Genomic DNA, 18,255 nt, shown 5'->3' with positions numbered 1-18,255 from the left:
TCTCAAGGAGCCATCCTTCTTCCTGACGAACAATACGGGTGCTCCCCACGGGGATGAACTAGGCCTAATGAAGCCTTTTTCAAGCAAGTCTTTTAATTGCTCCTTCAACTCTTTCAACTCTGCGGGTGCCATCCTATAGGGAGGAATAGATATGGGTTTAGTGTCTGGCAATACATCAATCGCAAAATCAATCTCTCGCTCGGGAGGAAGGCCTGGAAGCTCTTCCGGGAACACATCCGGAAATTCGTTCACTACCGGAACTGACTGAAGAGTCGGCGTTCCTAAGAAGTCACCCATCCTAGTACTACTCTTGCCCATGCACACTTAACTTCAGACATAACTTCGGAGTTCTGATGGGATCCGGTGCGTTTGTGTTGGTATGATCGCATCCATCAGTCCTTGCACCCAAAATTCTCTAAAACTCTTTCTTCCCCCTCACCCTTTTCAAAAAATCAGGCGCGTAAGTGCAAACCTTTAAATACGCGCAACTTTACGCTCTGTTATTTGTTTTATGCGATTCTTTTTTTGATCTTGAGTATTTCACCACGATCTATCTTATTTTTCAAAAAAATATATATTAAACAGACGAAAATGAGCATAGTCTGGACAAAAGGAGGGATGCAACATGAGGACTTCCCAGGGGGGTCACCCATCCTGTTACTACTCTCGCCCAAGCATGCTTAATTTCAAAGTTCGGATGGGATCTGGTGCGTTAGTGCTGGTATGATCGCATCCATCAATCGTAGCGCTCTAAATTAGCTCAAACCATTTCCTCCCTCTTCCCCTACACTAAAAATAATGAATGTAAAAGAAAACCTTTAAATACGCATAACTTCGCGCTCCGTTATCCGTTTTATGCGATTCTTTTTTTTTTAGTTTGAGTATTTTTCGAAAATCTAGCTTATTTTTCGAAAAAAAAAATATTAAACAGAGGAAACTGAGCGTAGTCTGGAGAAAAAGAGGAAAGCGACACGAGGACTTCTCAGGGGGTCACCCATCCTAGTACTACTCTCGCCCAAGCATGCATAGCTTCAGAGTTCTGATGGGATCCGGTGCGTTAGTGCTGGTATGATCGTATCCATCAATCGTAGCGCTCTAAATTAGCTAAACCTTTTCCTCCCTCTTCCCCTACACTAAAAATAATGAATGTAAAAGGAAACCTTTAAATACGCATAACTTCGCGCTCCGTTATCCGTTTTATGCGATTTTTTTTTTTTAGTTTGAGTATTTTTCGAAAATCTAGCTTATTTTTCGAAAAAAAAAATATTAAACAGAGGAAACTGAGTGTAGTCTGGAGAAAAAGAGGAAAGCAACACGAGGACTTCTCAGGGGGTCACCCATCCTAGTACTACTCTCGCCCAAGCATGCATAGCTTCAGAGTTCTGATGGGATCCGGTGCGTTAGTGCTGGTATGATCACATCCATCCGTCCTAGCGCTCAATTTTCTCTTAATCCCTTTCCTCGCCCTCCCCCTTCTCTAAAAATAAGGCGCCTAAGTGCAAACCTTTAAATGCACTTAAATTTGCGCTCCGTTATCCATTTTATACGATTCTTTTTTTGATCTTGAGTATTTTTCTGAGATTTAGCTTATTTTAAAAAATATATATATATCAAACAGACGAAATTGAGCATAGTCCGGACAAAAGGATGGATGCAACACGATGAATTCCTCGGGGGGTCACCCATCCTTGTACTACTCTCGCCCAAGCATGCTTAACTTCGGAGTTCTGATGGGATCCGGTGCGTTAGTGCTGGTATGATCGAATCCATCAATCCTAGCGCTAGAAATTCTCTTAAACCCTTTCCTCCCCTTCGTCCTTCTCGAAAAATGAGGCGCGTAAGTGCAAATCTTTAAATATGCATAACTTCGCGCTCCGTTATCCGTTTCATACGATTTTTTTTTTTTGATCTTGTGTATTTTTTCGAGATTTAGCTTGTTTAAAAAAAATATTTAACATACGAAAATGAGCGTTGTCTAGAAAAAAAGAGGGATGCAACACGATGACTTCCCAGGGAGTCACACATCCTAGTACTACTCTCGCCCATGCACATTTAACTTCGGACATAACTTCAGAGTTCTAATGGGATCTGGCGCGTTAGTACTAGTATGATCGCATCCATCAGTCCTTGCACTCAAAATTCTCTTGAACCCTTCCGTCCCCCACACCCTTCTAGAAAAATAAGGTGCGTAAGTGCAAACCTCTAAATACGCGAAACCGCATGCTCTGTTATAAGTTTTATGCGATTCTTTTTTTTTTGATCTTGACTATTTCACCGAGATCTAGCTTATTTTTCAAAAAAATATATTTTAAACATATGAAAATGAGCATAGTCCGGAAAAAAGGAGGGAAGCAACACGAGGACTTCCCAGGGGGTCACCCATCCTATTACTACTCTCGCGCAAACGTGCTTAATTTCGAAGTTCTGATGGGATCTGGTGCGTTAGTGTTGGTGTGATTGCATCTATCAGTCGTAGCACTATAAATTCTCTCAAAACCTTTCCTCCCTCATCCCCTTCTCTAAAAATAATGAATGTAAGAGGAAACCTTTAAATACGCGTAATTTCGTGCTCCGTTATCCGTTTTATGCAATTCTTTTTTTGATTTTGAGTATTTTTTGGAAATCTAGCTTATTTTTTGAAAATATATATATTAAACAGACAAAAGTGAGCGTAGTTCGGAGAAAAAGAGGGATGCAACACGAGGAATTCTCGGGGGGTCACCCATGCTATTACGACTCTCGCCCAAGCACGCTTAACTTTGGAATTCTTATGGGATCCGGTCCATTTGTCCTGGTATGATCGCATCCATCAGTCCTAGCGTTCAAAATACGCTTAAACCCTTTCCTCCCCTTCCCCATTCTTGAAAAATAAGGCGCGCAAATGCAAACCTTTAAATACGTGTAACTTCGCACTCCGTTATCCGTTTCATACTATTCCTTTTTTGCTCTTATATACTTTTCCGAGATTTAGCTTATTTAAAAAAAATATTAAGCAGACGAAAATGAGCGTTGTCCAGACAAAAGGAGGCATGCGACATGATGACTTCCCTGGGGGTCACCCATCCTAGTACTACTCTCGCTCTAGCACGCTTAACTTCAGAGTTCTTATGGGATTCAGCGCGCTAGTGCTGGTGTTATCGCATCCATTAGTCCTTGCGCTCAAAATTCTCTTAAACCCTTTCCTCCCCCTCCCCATTCTTGAAAAATAAGGCTCTTAAGTGCAAACCAATTAATACGCGCAACTTCATGCTTCATTATCTGTTTTAAGCAATTCTTTTGTTGATCTGCAGTATTTCTCCGAGATCTAGCTTATTATTTAAAAAAATGCTAAACATACAAAAATGAGCGTTTTCCGGACAAAAGGAGGGATGCAACACGATGACTTCCCGGGGTGTCACCCATGCTAGTACTACTCTCGCCCGAGCACGGTGAACTTTTAAGTTCTGATAGGATCCGATGCGTTAGTGCTGGTATGACCGCATCTAAATGTCCTAGCGTAGAAAATTCTCTTAAACCCTTTCCTCCCCCTTCCCCTTCTCAAAAAATACGGCGCGTAAGGGCAAACATTTAAAAACGCGTAACTTCACGCTCCGTTATCTGTTTTATGCGATTCTTTTTTTTATCTGAGTATTTCTCCGAGATCTAGCTTATTTTTCGAAAAAAAATATATTGAACAGATGAAAATGAGCATAGTCCGGACAAAAGGAGGGATGCAACACGAATACTTCCCATGGGGTCAACCATCCTATTACTACTCTCACCCAATCGTGGTTAATTTCGGAGTTCCGATGGAATCTAGTGCGTTAGTGCTGGTAAGATCGCATCCATCAGTCGTATTTCTGTAAATTATCTTAAACCCTTTCCTCCCTCTTCCCCTTCCCTAAAAATAATGCGCGTATGTGGAAACCTTTAAATACGCGTAACTTCGTGCTCCGTTATCCGTTTTGCACGATTTTTTTTTATTTTGAGTATTTTTCGAAAATCTAGCTTATTTTTTGAAAAAAATATATTAAACAGACGAAAATGAGCATACTCCGGACAAAATTAGGGGTGCAACATGAGGACTTCCAAGGCGGTCAACCATCCTATTACTACTCTCGCCCAAGGACGCTTAACTTCGGAGTTCTGATGGGATCCAGTGCATTAGTGCTGGTATGATCGAATCCATCAGTCCCATCCTTAGAAATTATCTTAAACCCTTTCCTCCCCTTCCTGGTTCTCGAAAAATAAGGCGCGTAAGTGCAAACCTTTAAATACGCATAACTTCGCGCTTCATTATCCGTTTCATACGAATCTTTTTTTGTTGTGTATTTTTTCGAGATTTAGATTATTTAAAATATATATATATATATATATATATATATATATATATATATATATATATATATATATATATATATATAGATATATATATATATCTATATATATATATATATTAAACACACGAAAATGAGCGTTGTCCAGAAAAATGGAGGGATGCAACGCGATGACTTCCTGAGGAGTCACCCATCCTAGTACTACTCTTGCCCATGCACACTTAACTTCAGACATAACTTCGGAGTTCTGATGGGATCCGGTGCGTTTATGTTGGTATGATCACATCCATCAGTCCTTGCACTCAAAATTCTCTTAAACCCTTTCTTCCCCCTCACCCTTTTCAAAAAATCAGGCGCGTAAGTGCAAACCTTTAAATACGCACAACTTCACACTCTGTTATCTGTTTTATGCGATTCTTTTTTTGATCTTGAGTATTTCCCCACGATCTATCTTATTTTTCAAAAAAACAATATATTAAACAGACGAAAATGAGCATAGTCTGGACAAAAGGAGGGATGCAACATGAGGACTTCCCGGGGGGGTCACCCATCCTGTTACTACTCTCGCCCAAGCATGCTTAATGTTAAAGTTCTGATGGGATCTGGTGCGTTAGTGCTGGTATGATTGCATCCATCAATCGTAGCGCTCTAAATTAGCTCAAACCTTTTCCTCCCTCTTCCCCTACTCTAAAAATAATGAATGTAGAAGGAAACCTTTAAATACGCATAACTTCGCGCTACGTTATCCGTTTTATGCGATTCTGTTTTTTTAGCTTGAGTATTTTTCGAAAATCTTGCTTATTTTTCGAAAAACAAAATATTAAACAGAGGAAACTGAGCGTAGTCTGGAGAAAAAGAGGAAAGCCACACGAGGACTTCTCAAGGGGCCACCCATCCTAGTACTACTCTCGGCCAAGCATGCTTAGCTTCAGAGTTCTGATGGGATTCGGTGCGTTAGTGCTGGTATGATCACATCCATCCGTCCTAGCACTCAATTTTCTCTTAAACCCTTTCCTCCCCCCCCCCCCCCTTCTCTAAAAATAAGGCGCCTAAGTGCAAACCTTTAAATGCCCATAAATTTGCGCTCCGTTATCCATTTTATACGATTCTTTTTTTGATCTTGAGTGTTTTTCTGAGATTTAGCTTATTTTAAAATATATATATATATATCAAACAGACGAAATTGAGCATAGTCCGGACAAAAGGAGGGATGCAACACGATGAATTCCTGGGGGGGGGGGGGGGGTCACCCATCCTTGTACTACTCTCACCCAAGCATGCTTAACTTCGGAGTTTTGATGGGATCCGGTGTGTTAGTGCTGGTATGATCGCTTCCATCAGTCCTTGCGCTCAAAATTCTCTTAAACCCTTTCTCCCCCTCCCCCTTCTCAAAAAATAAACCGCGTAAGTGCAAACCTTTAAATACGCGTAACTGCACGCTCTGTTATCAATTTTATGCAATTATTTTTTTGATCTTGAGTATTTCATCGAGATCTAGCTTATTTTTTGAAAAAATATATATTAAACAGACGAAAATGAGCGTATTCTAGAGAAAAAGAGGAAAGCAACACGAGGACTTCTCAGGGGATCACCCATCCTAGTACTACTCTCTCCTAAGCATGCTTAGCTTCAGAGTTCTGATGGGATCCGGTGCGTTAGTGCTGGTATGATCACATCCATCCATCCTAGCACTCAATTTTCTCTTAAACCCTTCCCTCCCTCTGCCCCTTCTTTAAAAATAAGGAGCATAAGTGCAAACCTTTAAATACGCATAACTTCGCGCTGCATTATCCATTTTATACGATTCTTTTTTTGATCTTGAGTATGTTTTCGAGATTTAGCTTATTTTAAAAAAATTATATAATAAAAAGACAAAAATGAGAGGAGTCCAGAAAAAAGGAGGGATGCAACACGATGACTTCCCGAGGGGTCACCCATCCTAGTACTACTCTCGCCCAAGCACGTTTAATTTCGAAGTTCTGATGGGATGTGGTGCGTTAGTGCTGGTATGATCGCATCAATCAATCGTAGAGCTCTAAATTCTCTCAACCCCTTTCCTCCCTCTTCCCCTTCTCTAAAAATAATGAATGTAGGAGGAAACCTTTAAATACGCATAACTTCGCGCTCCGTTATTCGTTTTATGCGACTCATTTTTTGATTTTGAGTATTTTTCGGAAATCTAGCTTATGTTTTGAAAAAAAAATATTAAACAGACGAAAGTGAGCGTAGTCCGGAGAAAAAGGGCGAAGCTACACGAGGACTTCTCGGGGGGTCACCCATTCTAGTACTACTCTCGCCCAAGCATGCTTAGCTTCAGAGTTCTGATGAGATATCTATACGGATTTGCGAGATGTTACATTATCCCCCCCTTAAGATTCATTCGTCCTCGAATGAGAATAATAGATTAGAAAAGAATTCACTAAACCACAAGTTGCTTCGAATATATAGAATGATTCATCCATGAGTAATTTAAAAACGCTTGCTCATACCTGCCATTGGAAACAAGTGGGGATATCTCTTCTTCATGTCTTCCTCCGTTTCCCAAGTAGCTTCCTCAGTATTATGGTTTCGCCACAACACTTTAACCGATGCCACATCCTTCGTCCTCAACCTTCTAACTTGACGATCTAGAATGTGAACCGGTTTTTCTTCATAGGTTAACCCTCCATTAATTTCAATCTCTTCATGGTTCAACACATAGGAAGGATTAGGTTTGTACAACCTCAATATCAAAACATGAACACAGGATGCACCATGGCCATATCAGATGGTAACTTCAACTCATAAGCCACAGTCCCAATTTTCCTAACAATCTCATAAGGGCCAATAAAATGAGGACTACGTTTCCCCTTTTTACCAAACCGCATTACTCCCTTCATCGGCGATACTTTCAAGAATACTTTGTCACCAATAGAAAACTCCAGCTCACGTCGCCTCATATCCGTATAGGACTTTTGTCTACTCTGAGCTGTCTTAAGTCGTTGCACAATAAGATTAACCTTCTCAATTGCTTCACGAACTGAATCCGGACCCAAAAATTCCACTTCAGCTGGTTCAAACCAACCAATTGGAGATCGACAACGCCTCCCATAAAGAGCCTCATAAGGAGCCATTTGAATACTCGCTTGATAGCTATTGTTGTAAGAGAATTCCACCAGAGGTAGGTGTTCATCCCAACTTCCTCCAAAATTGATTGCACAAGCTCGTAGCATATCTTCCAAAGTATGAATAGTTCTCTCTGCTTGCCCATCAGTTTGAGGATGAAAGGCAGTGCTCAATTTCACTCTAGTTCCCAACCCTTCCTGAAAGGATGTCCAAAAATGAGTCGTAAATTGCTTACCTCTATCAGATATAATCGATGTCGGAACACCATGCAATCTAACTATCTCTTTTAGATATAACTTGGCGTACTCCGCTGCATTATATGACGTCTTCACAGGGAGAAAATGGGCAGACTTTGTGAGTCTATCCACGATAACCCAAATCGAGTCAAACTTGGACTTTGTGCGGGGTAACCCCACAACGAAATCCATATTGATCTCCTCCCACTTCCACTGCGGAATCTCGATATTTTGAGCCAGGCCTCCAGGCCTTTGATGTTCAGCCTTCACCTGTTGACAGTTTAAACACTTAGCCACAAAGTTAGAAATATCAACCTTCATGCTTTTCCACCAATAGTGTTGTTTCAAATCCTTATACATTTTGGTGGATCCCGGATGAACCAAATACTTGGAACTATGAGCTTCCATCATTAATTCTTGTCGAAGACCATCAACATCAGGAACACACAATCGCCCTTGCAACCGCAGAACACTATCACCAATTCCAACAGTAAATGAAGTGTACTCACCCCTTTCCACTCCATCTCTCAGCTTTGCCAAAAGTTCATCATCATATTGCTTGGATTTTATCCTTTCCACCATGTTAGACTGTGATGTCGTGATTCCCACTAACTCTCCATCTTTAGTTTCATCAAGTCTGACCCCAAGACTAGCAAGTCTTCGAATTTCCTTCCCCATGGGCATGTCATGTGCACGCAAATAAGCCAACGTGCCCATAGATTTTCTACTCAGAGCATCAGCAACCACATTAGCCTTACCAGGATGATACAAATATTCAAGTCGTAATCTTTCAACAACTCCAACCACCTCCTCTGCCTAAGATTCAACTCTCGCTGCTTGAAGATATATTGCAGACTCTTGTGATCAGTAAAAACATTACAATGCTCACCATACAGTTAATGACGCCAAATTTTCAAAGCAAATACCACAGCAGCCAACTCCAAGTCATGATTCGGATAATTCTTCTCATGATTCTTCAACTGACGTGAAGCATAAGCAATCACCTTACCGTTCTGCATTAATACACAACCCAAACCGATTCTAGAAGCATCACAATACACCACATATCCACTAGACCCAGAAGGTAAAGTCAAAATACAAGCCGAAGTCAACCTTGTCTTAGGCTCTTGGAAACTCTTTTCACAAGCTTCGGACCACTGAAACTTAGCAGTCTTCTGTGTCAATTTAGTCAATGGCAAGGCTATGGCCGAAAAACCTTCCACAAACTTTCTGTAATAATTTGCCAAACCCAAGAAACTACGAATTTCCGTTGCACTAGTTGGTCTAGGCCAATCCTTAACCGCTGAAATTTTCTGAGGGTCTACTTTAATGTCGTCACCAGTCACCACATGACCCAAGAAGGCCACAGACTCAAGCCAGAATCCACACTTAGAGAATTTTGCATAAAGTTCGTTCTCCTCAAGTGTTGTCAAAGTTATCCTCAAATGATTTGCATGATCCTCACGACTTTTAAAATACACCAAAATATCATCAATAAACACAATAATGAAGCGGTCTAGATAAGGCTTAAACACACGATTCATCAAATCCATAAATGCAGCAGGTGCATTAGTCAACCTAAAAGACATGACTAGAAACTCAAAGTGCCCATAACGAGTACGGAAGGCAGTTTTTGGGATATCCATTTCCTTGATCTTCAATTGGTGATACCCAGACCTCAGGTCAATCTTTGAAAAGTACTTAGCACCCTGAAGTTGGTCAAATAGATCATCTATCCTAGGCAAAGGATATTTATTCTTAATCGTCACTTTATTAAGTTGACGGTAATCAACACACATCCTAAGGGAACCATCTTTCTTCCTAACAAACAAGACTGGAGCGCCCCAAGGTGAGGAACTCGATCGGATGAAACCTTTATCCAACAAGTCCTTCAACTAATCCTTTAACTCCCTTAGCTCCGCTGGAGCCATGCGGTAAGGTGGAATAGAAATAGGTTGGGTGTCAGGAATAATATCAATCCCAAAATCAATAACCTTATCAGGAGGAATACCAGGGAGATCTTTGGGAAACACTTTGGGATAATCACTAACTATGGGGACAGATGCAAATTCAGGTACTACGGCTTTTGTATCATTAACAGCAACCAAATGGTAAATGCACCCCTTAGTAATCATCCTATGAGCCTTAAGGTTGGAAATAAATCTACCCTTTGGCTTAGCAATTTCACCTTTCCACTCAATAACAGGCTCATCAGGAAAGGCAAAACGAACTAACTTATGGCGACAATCCACATTAGCATAACACGTAGACAACCAGTCCATCCCCATAATTACATCAAAATCCACCATCTCAAGTTCATACAAATCAGCCACGGTCTCACGTCCCTTAATCACAACAACACAAGTTGTATACACTCTAGAAGAAATAACAGGAACACCAGAAGGTGTATCAACAGCAAAAGGTTCCAACAAAGGTTCAGTTTTCATACCCATATTAAGAGAAAAATAAGGAGTCACATAGGATAGATTTGAACCCGGATCAATTAATGAGTAAGCATCATGAGAACAGATGGTAAGTTCCACCTGTAACCACAGCATCAGAAGCCTCAGCTGCCTCCCTACGAGTCAACCCATAAAGTCAAGATGTCCCTCCACCAGAAGTATTAGCAACTTCCTTTCCCTTACGGTCGTTACGAGCATTCTGATTATAATTGTTAGCATTACCAGCAGGTTGACTTTTAGTAGATGCAGAAGCAAGCGAATCATTCTTTTGGTTATTCATAGCAGCCATGTCACGTAACCACTTTCTGCGTTCCCTCTTGATGTGGCCTCTAATCCTACAATGATGGCAGATACGCTCCTCCCACACTGGCGGATGACTACTTCCCTGCGAAAACTTACTATTATTATTATTTTTCTGGCCTTGCCTACTAGAAGGCACATTAGCATGGGAATAAGCGCCAGAATGAGCAGGTGAATAATACCCTTTACTCTGCCCTCCCTTATAATTATTACCATTGAAACCACCCGCCGAACAGGCCTTCTTATTTTGATCTCGATCCACCCTCTCCTTATTTTTCCAACTCTCTTGTTGCTCAGCAAACCCAACCAAAGATGAGAAAGTACAAGTAGGAGACATAGCAACAACAGCACATGCAGACTTGATACGTGGTACCAAGCCTTTCACAAAGCGAGTCAACATATACTTTTCAGTCGAAATCATGTACAAAGCATACTTTGACAGATGGGTGAATTCCAAACTATACTCACGAACTGACTTGTTACCCTGCTCTAGCTTTTCAAACTTTGTAGCCATAGCAATTCTTTCCTCATCAGACAATAACCTTTCCATGAACGCCTCTTCAAATTCAGCCTATGTCGGAGCTAAAGCAGCATCATCCCTCTCAGATTCCCACATCTCAAACCACACGCGAGAAACATCCTTTTCAACTGATAAGAAGCAAGCCTTACAGCTTCGGAATCCCAAGAATCCATTGCCCTCAATGCCTTGAAGGTCTCATCTAAAAAGTGTTGGGAGTCATCCATCTCTTGTGACCCAAAGAACTCTGGTGACTTCAAGTCGAGGAATTGCTTAAGTCTACCTCCACCATGAGGTCCCACACCTCCACGCTGCTGTTGAGCAGCAACCAATGCAGTTAACATTTGAATAGTCGTTTGCATAGTACCAATCTCAGGTACACGCAACAGGAACAACAGGAGCAGGCGGTGCTGGAGGTGGTGCTTGATTTCCAGCATCATTTCCATTACCAGCATTCGCACCCCCAAGATTTCAGTTAACTTTCGCGGGACGTCGTCATTTACCATTTTTGGATCGCGTTAGAGTCATTTCTATAAGGCACGAATTAACGAGCGAATTAGAATGATCCTAAAAAGGAATTAAGATCTACAACACAATCTAGAATCAAGAAGAATAGGAAACACCTATAAATGTCCTGGGAGTTTCACAGTCATGTAGGTGATCAGGCTGCACAAGAAAAACTGCACTAGACACAGCTCCACAGACACAGACGACAATCCTAGGACATAATTAAACCTAGCCTCTGATCCCGAGCTTGTCACGCCCCAAAACCCACCCTAGACGTGACTGGCATCCGACGTCATGAACAACATCGGAAGAACCTAAAAAATACAATAATAATACTTGAACCCACCAGGTTCAACATTCGCCTCCAACAGTTTATAAATTAAATGTAACAAATCATTAATATATGAATTAAACCATGAATATATGAATTAAATCAGCGGAAGTCTTTATAATTTAAATAATTCACCCAAAACATGATAGTGTGCCCGAAAGAGTTAAACGACAACTCTTCTTCTACCCACATTCGAATGTATACTAAGGAGCTTCTAAGAATAAGGAGTAAATGTCTAACCCATCGGGACGCAGCCCGGAAACTAAAATAAATAAATGAAATTAAATGAATAGAGTGTCCCACGAATGAATGTGTGGGCTCACCAAATCAGCAGCAATAGCAAGTCATTCCTAAACGCCTGAAGTATCAAGAACCTGCTCTTCTCCGTTACCTAACATACCATCAAAAACAACAATGGTATGCCTGAGTACTTGTAACACCCCGTAAACTTGAACTATGTGTGAATGAGTAAAAATCTAGTGTTAAGATGATATTTTATCGATATGAATCCATTCTTGATGAATTCGGGTGGAAGATGGTTGTTTTGAAGTCAAACCAACAATTGAAGTTCTTAAGGGCTCTTAAATTCGCATAGCTTTTGGTAGGTCTATCTTCTGGGCAATTTTCATGAAAATGTGTTTAGAATTTGGAAACCCTTCCCTGATAAAAGTTGTAGATCTTTGAAATATCTTTCCAACGGTAGGTCGCCCAGCCCAAGAAAAGTTTCGTATCATTTTTTTAAATGATTTATCTTTACGATATGGCATAATGAACCTTAATGGTAAATGGTGATGTGACTACTTTAAGATGAATTATAATTCGTCTTTTATCATTTGGCCTGAAGAGTTAGCCATTTATCTTTACCATATGGCATACAATTGTTGTTTTTGATGGGATGTTAGGAAACGGAGAAGAGCAGGTTCGTGATACTCTCGATGCTTAGGAGAACTTACTGCTGTTGTTGATTTGGTGAGCCCACATCCTTGTTCGTGGGACACTTTCTGTTTCATTTATTATTCTAGATTTCCGGGCTGCGTCCCGAAGTTAGACGATTGTTATGTCTCTTAGAAGCTTCATAGATAGTTGTCAGAATTGTGGGTAGATTGTCAAAGTCTCGTACGACTTAATGGGTGTTTGCCATGATTATGCCTATTAATTATATTAGACTTCCGCTGATCTTATTTCTTAATTATGATCCTGATATATGCAGTTATTTATAACTTTGTTTAATTTAATAAGCAAAGAGTATTAAAAAGGAACTTGACGTTGCATTTATTTTATAAATTGTTGGAGGTGAATGTTGAACCTGGCGGGTTCAAGTGTTATTATTGCATTGTTTAGGTTCTTCCGATGTTTTTCATGACGTCGGATGCCGGTCACGTCTAGGGTCGGTTTTGGGGAGTGACAAGCTTGGTATTAGAGCCTAGGTTTAAATGTTTCCTTGGAGTTGTCTGTGTCTGTGGAGCTGTGTCTAGTGGAGTCTTCCTTGTGCAGCCTGATCACCTGCATGATCGAAAGACTACCAGGGAATTTATAGGTGTTTCTCACTCTTCTTTATTCTAGATTGTGCTGTAGAGCTTGAACTACCGTTAGGATCATTTTGACGTGTCCGAAAATTCGTGCCCCGCAGAAATGGCTTTAACTCGTGCGAGGACCGTTTATCAGGGAAACAATGGTGCTTCTAACTCATCGTCTGGCGGACAAGCCGCCAGGGTCACTAACCGTACCACTGCTGGGGTCGAGAACGGTATTTCCTGGGTTGGTTTTGCCAAGCAACAAGAGAATTGGAAGGGAGAAGAGAGGCTAGACAGGGAAAAAAGTAAGAAGGCCCGATCTGCGGGTGATTTCTCTGGTTCGTATGATGGAGGGCAACGGAAAGGAAATTCTGCACCTCAACAGTTTGTTTCTCAGTCTAATATGGGCATTCCATCTGGTGGAGAAGGTCAGAGAAAGAATGATCAGAACAGATATTCGCAAGGTATTAACCGACAAGCATTTATATGGGAGGATCGTTTTTGTCACCATTGTGGGATTACGGGTCATATCAAGAAATATTGTAGGAAGTGGCTTCGTGAAATGCTAACAACACCCCTAATGCTCGTGGTAATGGGACTAGTAAAACAGTTGCTAACACCGCTAATATGGGACAAGCTCGACTTTATAGTTTGACTCGTAAGGAGATAGCAGAAGATCCTAATGCCGGGGTCACAGGTATTTTTACTATATGTTCTTTTGAAGCGTATTTGCTGATCGATTCGAGTTCGACTCTTTCTTATATAACTCAGTATCTTCCCCCTAGATTTTTTTTTTGTGTGGGACCTGAATAATTGCTAGAAACCGTCTCTATGAATACCCCTGCTAGCGCCCATTATTGTTTCTAGAGTTGATAGCGACTGTGTAATTGTAGTTAAGAGACGTGAGGCTATGACTGAGGTGTTTGAATTAGACATAGCAAACTTTGATGTGATTTTTGGGGATAGACTAGATTTCCTAGTATTATGAAACTTTAGATTGTCAATCAGAAATAGTTAGGCTTGAAAATCACCAGAACTCTCTGGAAATCTCCACTAAAGGACGGTCCAAAGAACGGTCCATCACACGAAGGATGGTCCATCCTTCGGGGGTGTCCTTTGGCCCGTTTTCACCAGAAAAGTATAAATAAGACACTTGTTTTGTTTATTCCTCCACTTTCTAAACAACCCTAAGGACGAATATCATTCCCCCAAGTCTTCAAATCAAAGGTAAGGACATCCCTAACATTACTAATCGATTCTAACATCAAACCCATGATTCTTAACATGATCCTTGTGACCAAAACCTAGGGTTTGCAACATAATTTTTCCCAAAGTGATTCAAGCTAGGGTTTGGGTGTTCTTCATTAGAAAAGTGAATTGTTAAACTTTGTTTAACATATTAAGGTATGTCTCTTTTAAAAATCCTTTTTGACTATAAAAGTGATTTGTATGTCTCTTTAAAAATAAAATCCTTTTTAAATATAAAGGTAATTTGTATGTCTCTTTTGAACATACTCTTTCTATCGGTTTTTATGAACTCTTTAGTTGTGATTTGTATGTCTCTTTTAAAAATCATTGTTGACCATAGAGGTGATTCGTATGTCTCTTTTGAAAATTCTTTTTGACTATTAAGGTGATTTGTATGTCTCTCTTTTGAAATCTTATTTTGAATGAAAATCACTTTTGAAACTATTGTTGGAAGTATAAATTTTATTCAAGATTCTTTAATGAATGAAAGGAAAAGTAATTCTTTTCATGGTTCTTGAACTCCAATTCATATCTAAATGGTGGTTAATGTGTGTGAGGGGACAAACCCACATTAAACCTAGATTGTAACAAACCCTATATATGTATATGATATTATGAATGTTTTCCTCTATAAGAGATGCATAATAATGAAGGATAACGATTGGTAATGATATTGGAATTCTCTTGATGGATGATTTAACTAGTTACTTGAAAGGTTGTTGACTCATAAAAGTATGTTATCAAGAATTGTGGAAATTGAAACTTGTTTAAAGAAGTGAAACGTTTTCAAGACATTCTATGAAATGATTTATCTTTACGATATGACATAACGAACCTTAGTGGTAAATGGTGATGTGACTACTTTAAGATGAATTGTAATTCGGCTTTTATGATATGAACTTTGTTGATGTGATTTTGCCTAGCCATTCGGGAGGATGAGTGGTCACCGAGGATTTCATATTCCGGTGTATTTATGCCTAGCTACTCGAGAGGAAGGGTAGTCACTATGGATCTTAGTGTGGTAATTGCCTAGCCATTCGAGAGGAAGAGTGGCCATTACCGGGCTCGCTACCCGGGGTGTGATTCATGCCTAGCTATTCGGGAGGAAGGATAGCCACCGCTGGGTTCGCTACCCGGGGTGTTATTTATGCCTAGCTATTCGGGAGGAAGGTGTCACGACCCAACCCCGTGGGCCATGACTAGTGCCCGACCTGGACACTCGTATACGTACCTGTTAGATATAGTCAACTGAAGCTAAAATCAATATGGAAACTTGCAAAAGAACTCCAAAGGTTCATAACATCATCATATATACGTATATCCAAATAACCGGTCTCCTGGGGAGTCACAACTGATCAGAACATAATATGATACGCAAGCCGACAAGGCTGCCACAATATATCAACATGATACGCAAGCCGACAAGGCTGCCAATACATATCGTCACCATACGCAAGCCGACAAGGCTGCCATTACAGAAAGAGCATATCCATAGCACATCGTATAGACACAGCTAAACAAACTTATACACAACCCACACATATGTCTACAGACCTCTAAGAGTATCGATAGCGAAATATGACAGGACAGGGCCTCGCCGTACCCTTGTATAAACATATATATATATATATATACATCATAAGATCTGTACCAAAAGTCTAGGCTCCGGAACAACGGAGCTCTCCAAGACAGCTGAGTAGAAGTCCTATGTTGAAGGGTCACCAAACCGACTATCTGTACCTGCAGACATGAAACGCAGCCCCCCGAAGAAAGGGGGTTAGTACGGAATATGTACTGAGTATATAAAGTGTTACACCTCGGAAATTTCTCCGCACTTGTATGATGAGTGGAATGATGAAAATTGAGTGAATGATGTTTTATTAAGTCGGGAATGGCTAATTAAGAATTTTTGGAAATAAGAAAGTCGCGGAAAATTTTTCAGCCCAGTGGTCGTATATGGCACTATACGGCCCGTAAAGTGATTTACGGACCGTATAGTGCAGTCGTCCTCCAGCTTGTCAAAAATCTCAACTTTCTGTAAATGTTGAATATGGTTAAATACGACTCATTTTACGGCCCGTAAACTGGTTTACGGACCGTAAACCAGGTCGTAAACTACCATGTCCATCAGCCAAAACTTTCTGTCTTTGAAATGGTTAAACACGACTTGGAGGACGGCCCGTAAACTGGTTTACGGACCGTAAACCTCAGTCGTAAATCGCCATAATCCCCAGCCAAACTTTCTGTTTTTGGAATGCTTAAAAACGACCACAGTGGACGGACCGTAAATCAAAATACGGTCCGTATATGGTGGTTTACGACCATTGTTCATCCCGACAAGAATTCATTAAAGATCAGATTTGTGATTTTTAAAGGGGACCTAAGCCTCATTTCAACTCATTCTTCATTCAACCAACTCAAGAGACTTCTAGAACCCTCCAAATATTTCCTCCACAAGAATTCAAGAGAATCAAAGGAGATATCAAGATTATCAAAACCAAATTCATAAAAATAAGTGTAAGAACACATCAAAGGATCTTCTAAGTCAAGAAATTCCCAAGAAGGCGGAACTAGGGTTTTGGCTAATTGAAGTATTTCAACTTGAGGATTGTTCAACCATCATCCAAGGTAAGTTTCATGATTATTCCATGTTGTTTGAAGTATTGGAAATCTTAGGCACTTGAAGTGTAGAAGAACATAGAAATGGGTCATTATTGAGTGAATAGTGACATAAATGAATGATAGTGGAATTGGATTATGAATATTAAAGTGTTGTGAGTACTAATACGTTATAAATGATGTTTATATCATGAAACAAGCATTAAATGCATGAAAACGCAAGGATGAGCTAGAAGTAGAAATAAGGGAAAATTGGAGGCAAATGCTGGATTTTGCCAAATGAACGTAAATGACGATTGTCGATCATGATATTGCGAATAATATTATGAATATTGGGAGTTGATATAGAACGCGAGAAAAGTAGTATGAGCGAAGGAAGCGTTGTCCGACTTCTCCTAGAATTAGCGACGCGTTCTTATAGTTAGCTCACTAATGTTGATACGAATTCTCTTATGAAGGTAACGGCGTGATGTCGACGGAGAACAAGTGAGCAATATCTTAGCTAAGCGACCAAGGTATGTGAGGCTAGTCCTTCTTTCTAATGGCATGAATCTTTTAGTTTGAATCCCTATTCCTTTCATGAGTTCTTATATTCTAAGAAGTTAAAAGCTTATGCCTACGAATGTCTATATGAGATGAGTTATGCGATATGATGACATTAGAATGATGATGATGTTATTCCTTGCCTACAATCACCTTATGTACTAGTCCTTTCAAGGTGAGGCGGAATGTCCATGATGGTTCCATGATGTAATCGGGGGATCACGACCTTACGTCACCCCGATAGAGTAAAGTTGATCATGAGTCTTATATACGCATTATGGTAAGATAAGTATTTTATGATAAGCATATTACTATGAGCATTTATATTGAGCATGTCATGAGCATTTCACACCGGGCCTAGTTGGCCGGGCAGACACCGCTTCGGCGGGCGGCGATACGGATACACCACTACCTACGGGCGTGGGCAGACACCACTAGTGGGCGGCATGAGATGGTACCCCGGACGCGGGAGGCCTGGACGCGGGCTAATATTATTGATTATCATGTCGTTCCGACATGGACGGGCAGCTTGCATATGATGCATACATGTTATGATG

The 18,255-nt window shown here is 40.4% G+C and overlaps 6 non-coding genes and 11 pseudogenes across 6 annotated transcripts; all 17 read right to left on the bottom strand.

Annotated features, from left to right (window-relative positions):
- Positions 1-615: 615 nt before the first annotated feature.
- LOC132642904 (5S ribosomal RNA) lies at positions 616-735 on the bottom strand. Its single transcript, XR_009583386.1, has one exon. It is a non-coding gene; the product is annotated as a 5S ribosomal RNA (ribosomal RNA).
- A 226-nt stretch (positions 736-961) lies between these two features.
- On the bottom strand, positions 962-1,080 carry LOC132643302 (5S ribosomal RNA). Its single transcript, XR_009583594.1, has one exon. It is a non-coding gene; the product is annotated as a 5S ribosomal RNA (ribosomal RNA).
- Positions 1,081-1,304: 224 nt separating this feature from the next.
- Positions 1,305-1,423, bottom strand: LOC132643148 (5S ribosomal RNA). The gene has a single exon (XR_009583576.1). It is a non-coding gene; the product is annotated as a 5S ribosomal RNA (ribosomal RNA).
- Positions 1,424-1,648: 225 nt separating this feature from the next.
- On the bottom strand, positions 1,649-1,768 carry LOC132642885 (5S ribosomal RNA). The gene has a single exon (XR_009583366.1). It is a non-coding gene; the product is annotated as a 5S ribosomal RNA (ribosomal RNA).
- A 220-nt stretch (positions 1,769-1,988) lies between these two features.
- On the bottom strand, positions 1,989-2,119 carry LOC132643269 (5S ribosomal RNA; annotated as a pseudogene).
- A 227-nt stretch (positions 2,120-2,346) lies between these two features.
- On the bottom strand, positions 2,347-2,465 carry LOC132643251 (5S ribosomal RNA; annotated as a pseudogene).
- Positions 2,466-2,689: 224 nt separating this feature from the next.
- Positions 2,690-2,808, bottom strand: LOC132643144 (5S ribosomal RNA; annotated as a pseudogene).
- Positions 2,809-3,026: 218 nt separating this feature from the next.
- On the bottom strand, positions 3,027-3,145 carry LOC132643281 (5S ribosomal RNA; annotated as a pseudogene).
- Positions 3,146-3,365: 220 nt separating this feature from the next.
- Positions 3,366-3,484, bottom strand: LOC132643360 (5S ribosomal RNA; annotated as a pseudogene).
- A 223-nt stretch (positions 3,485-3,707) lies between these two features.
- LOC132643374 (5S ribosomal RNA) lies at positions 3,708-3,826 on the bottom strand (annotated as a pseudogene).
- Positions 3,827-4,047: 221 nt separating this feature from the next.
- Positions 4,048-4,166, bottom strand: LOC132643142 (5S ribosomal RNA; annotated as a pseudogene).
- A 307-nt stretch (positions 4,167-4,473) lies between these two features.
- On the bottom strand, positions 4,474-4,604 carry LOC132643301 (5S ribosomal RNA; annotated as a pseudogene).
- A 225-nt stretch (positions 4,605-4,829) lies between these two features.
- On the bottom strand, positions 4,830-4,949 carry LOC132643197 (5S ribosomal RNA; annotated as a pseudogene).
- A 225-nt stretch (positions 4,950-5,174) lies between these two features.
- On the bottom strand, positions 5,175-5,293 carry LOC132642979 (5S ribosomal RNA; annotated as a pseudogene).
- A 230-nt stretch (positions 5,294-5,523) lies between these two features.
- Positions 5,524-5,652, bottom strand: LOC132643243 (5S ribosomal RNA; annotated as a pseudogene).
- Positions 5,653-5,875: 223 nt separating this feature from the next.
- LOC132642894 (5S ribosomal RNA) lies at positions 5,876-5,994 on the bottom strand. Its single transcript, XR_009583375.1, has one exon. It is a non-coding gene; the product is annotated as a 5S ribosomal RNA (ribosomal RNA).
- Positions 5,995-6,217: 223 nt separating this feature from the next.
- LOC132642891 (5S ribosomal RNA) lies at positions 6,218-6,336 on the bottom strand. The gene has a single exon (XR_009583372.1). It is a non-coding gene; the product is annotated as a 5S ribosomal RNA (ribosomal RNA).
- Positions 6,337-18,255: the final 11,919 nt, after the last annotated feature.

Source organism: Lycium barbarum, chromosome 5 (assembly GCF_019175385.1).
Source record: "Lycium barbarum isolate Lr01 chromosome 5, ASM1917538v2, whole genome shotgun sequence".
Classification (NCBI taxonomy): domain Eukaryota; kingdom Viridiplantae; phylum Streptophyta; class Magnoliopsida; order Solanales; family Solanaceae; genus Lycium; species Lycium barbarum.
The sequence above is the reverse complement of the archived record's forward strand: the minus strand, read 5'-3'. Positions and strand labels throughout refer to the sequence as shown.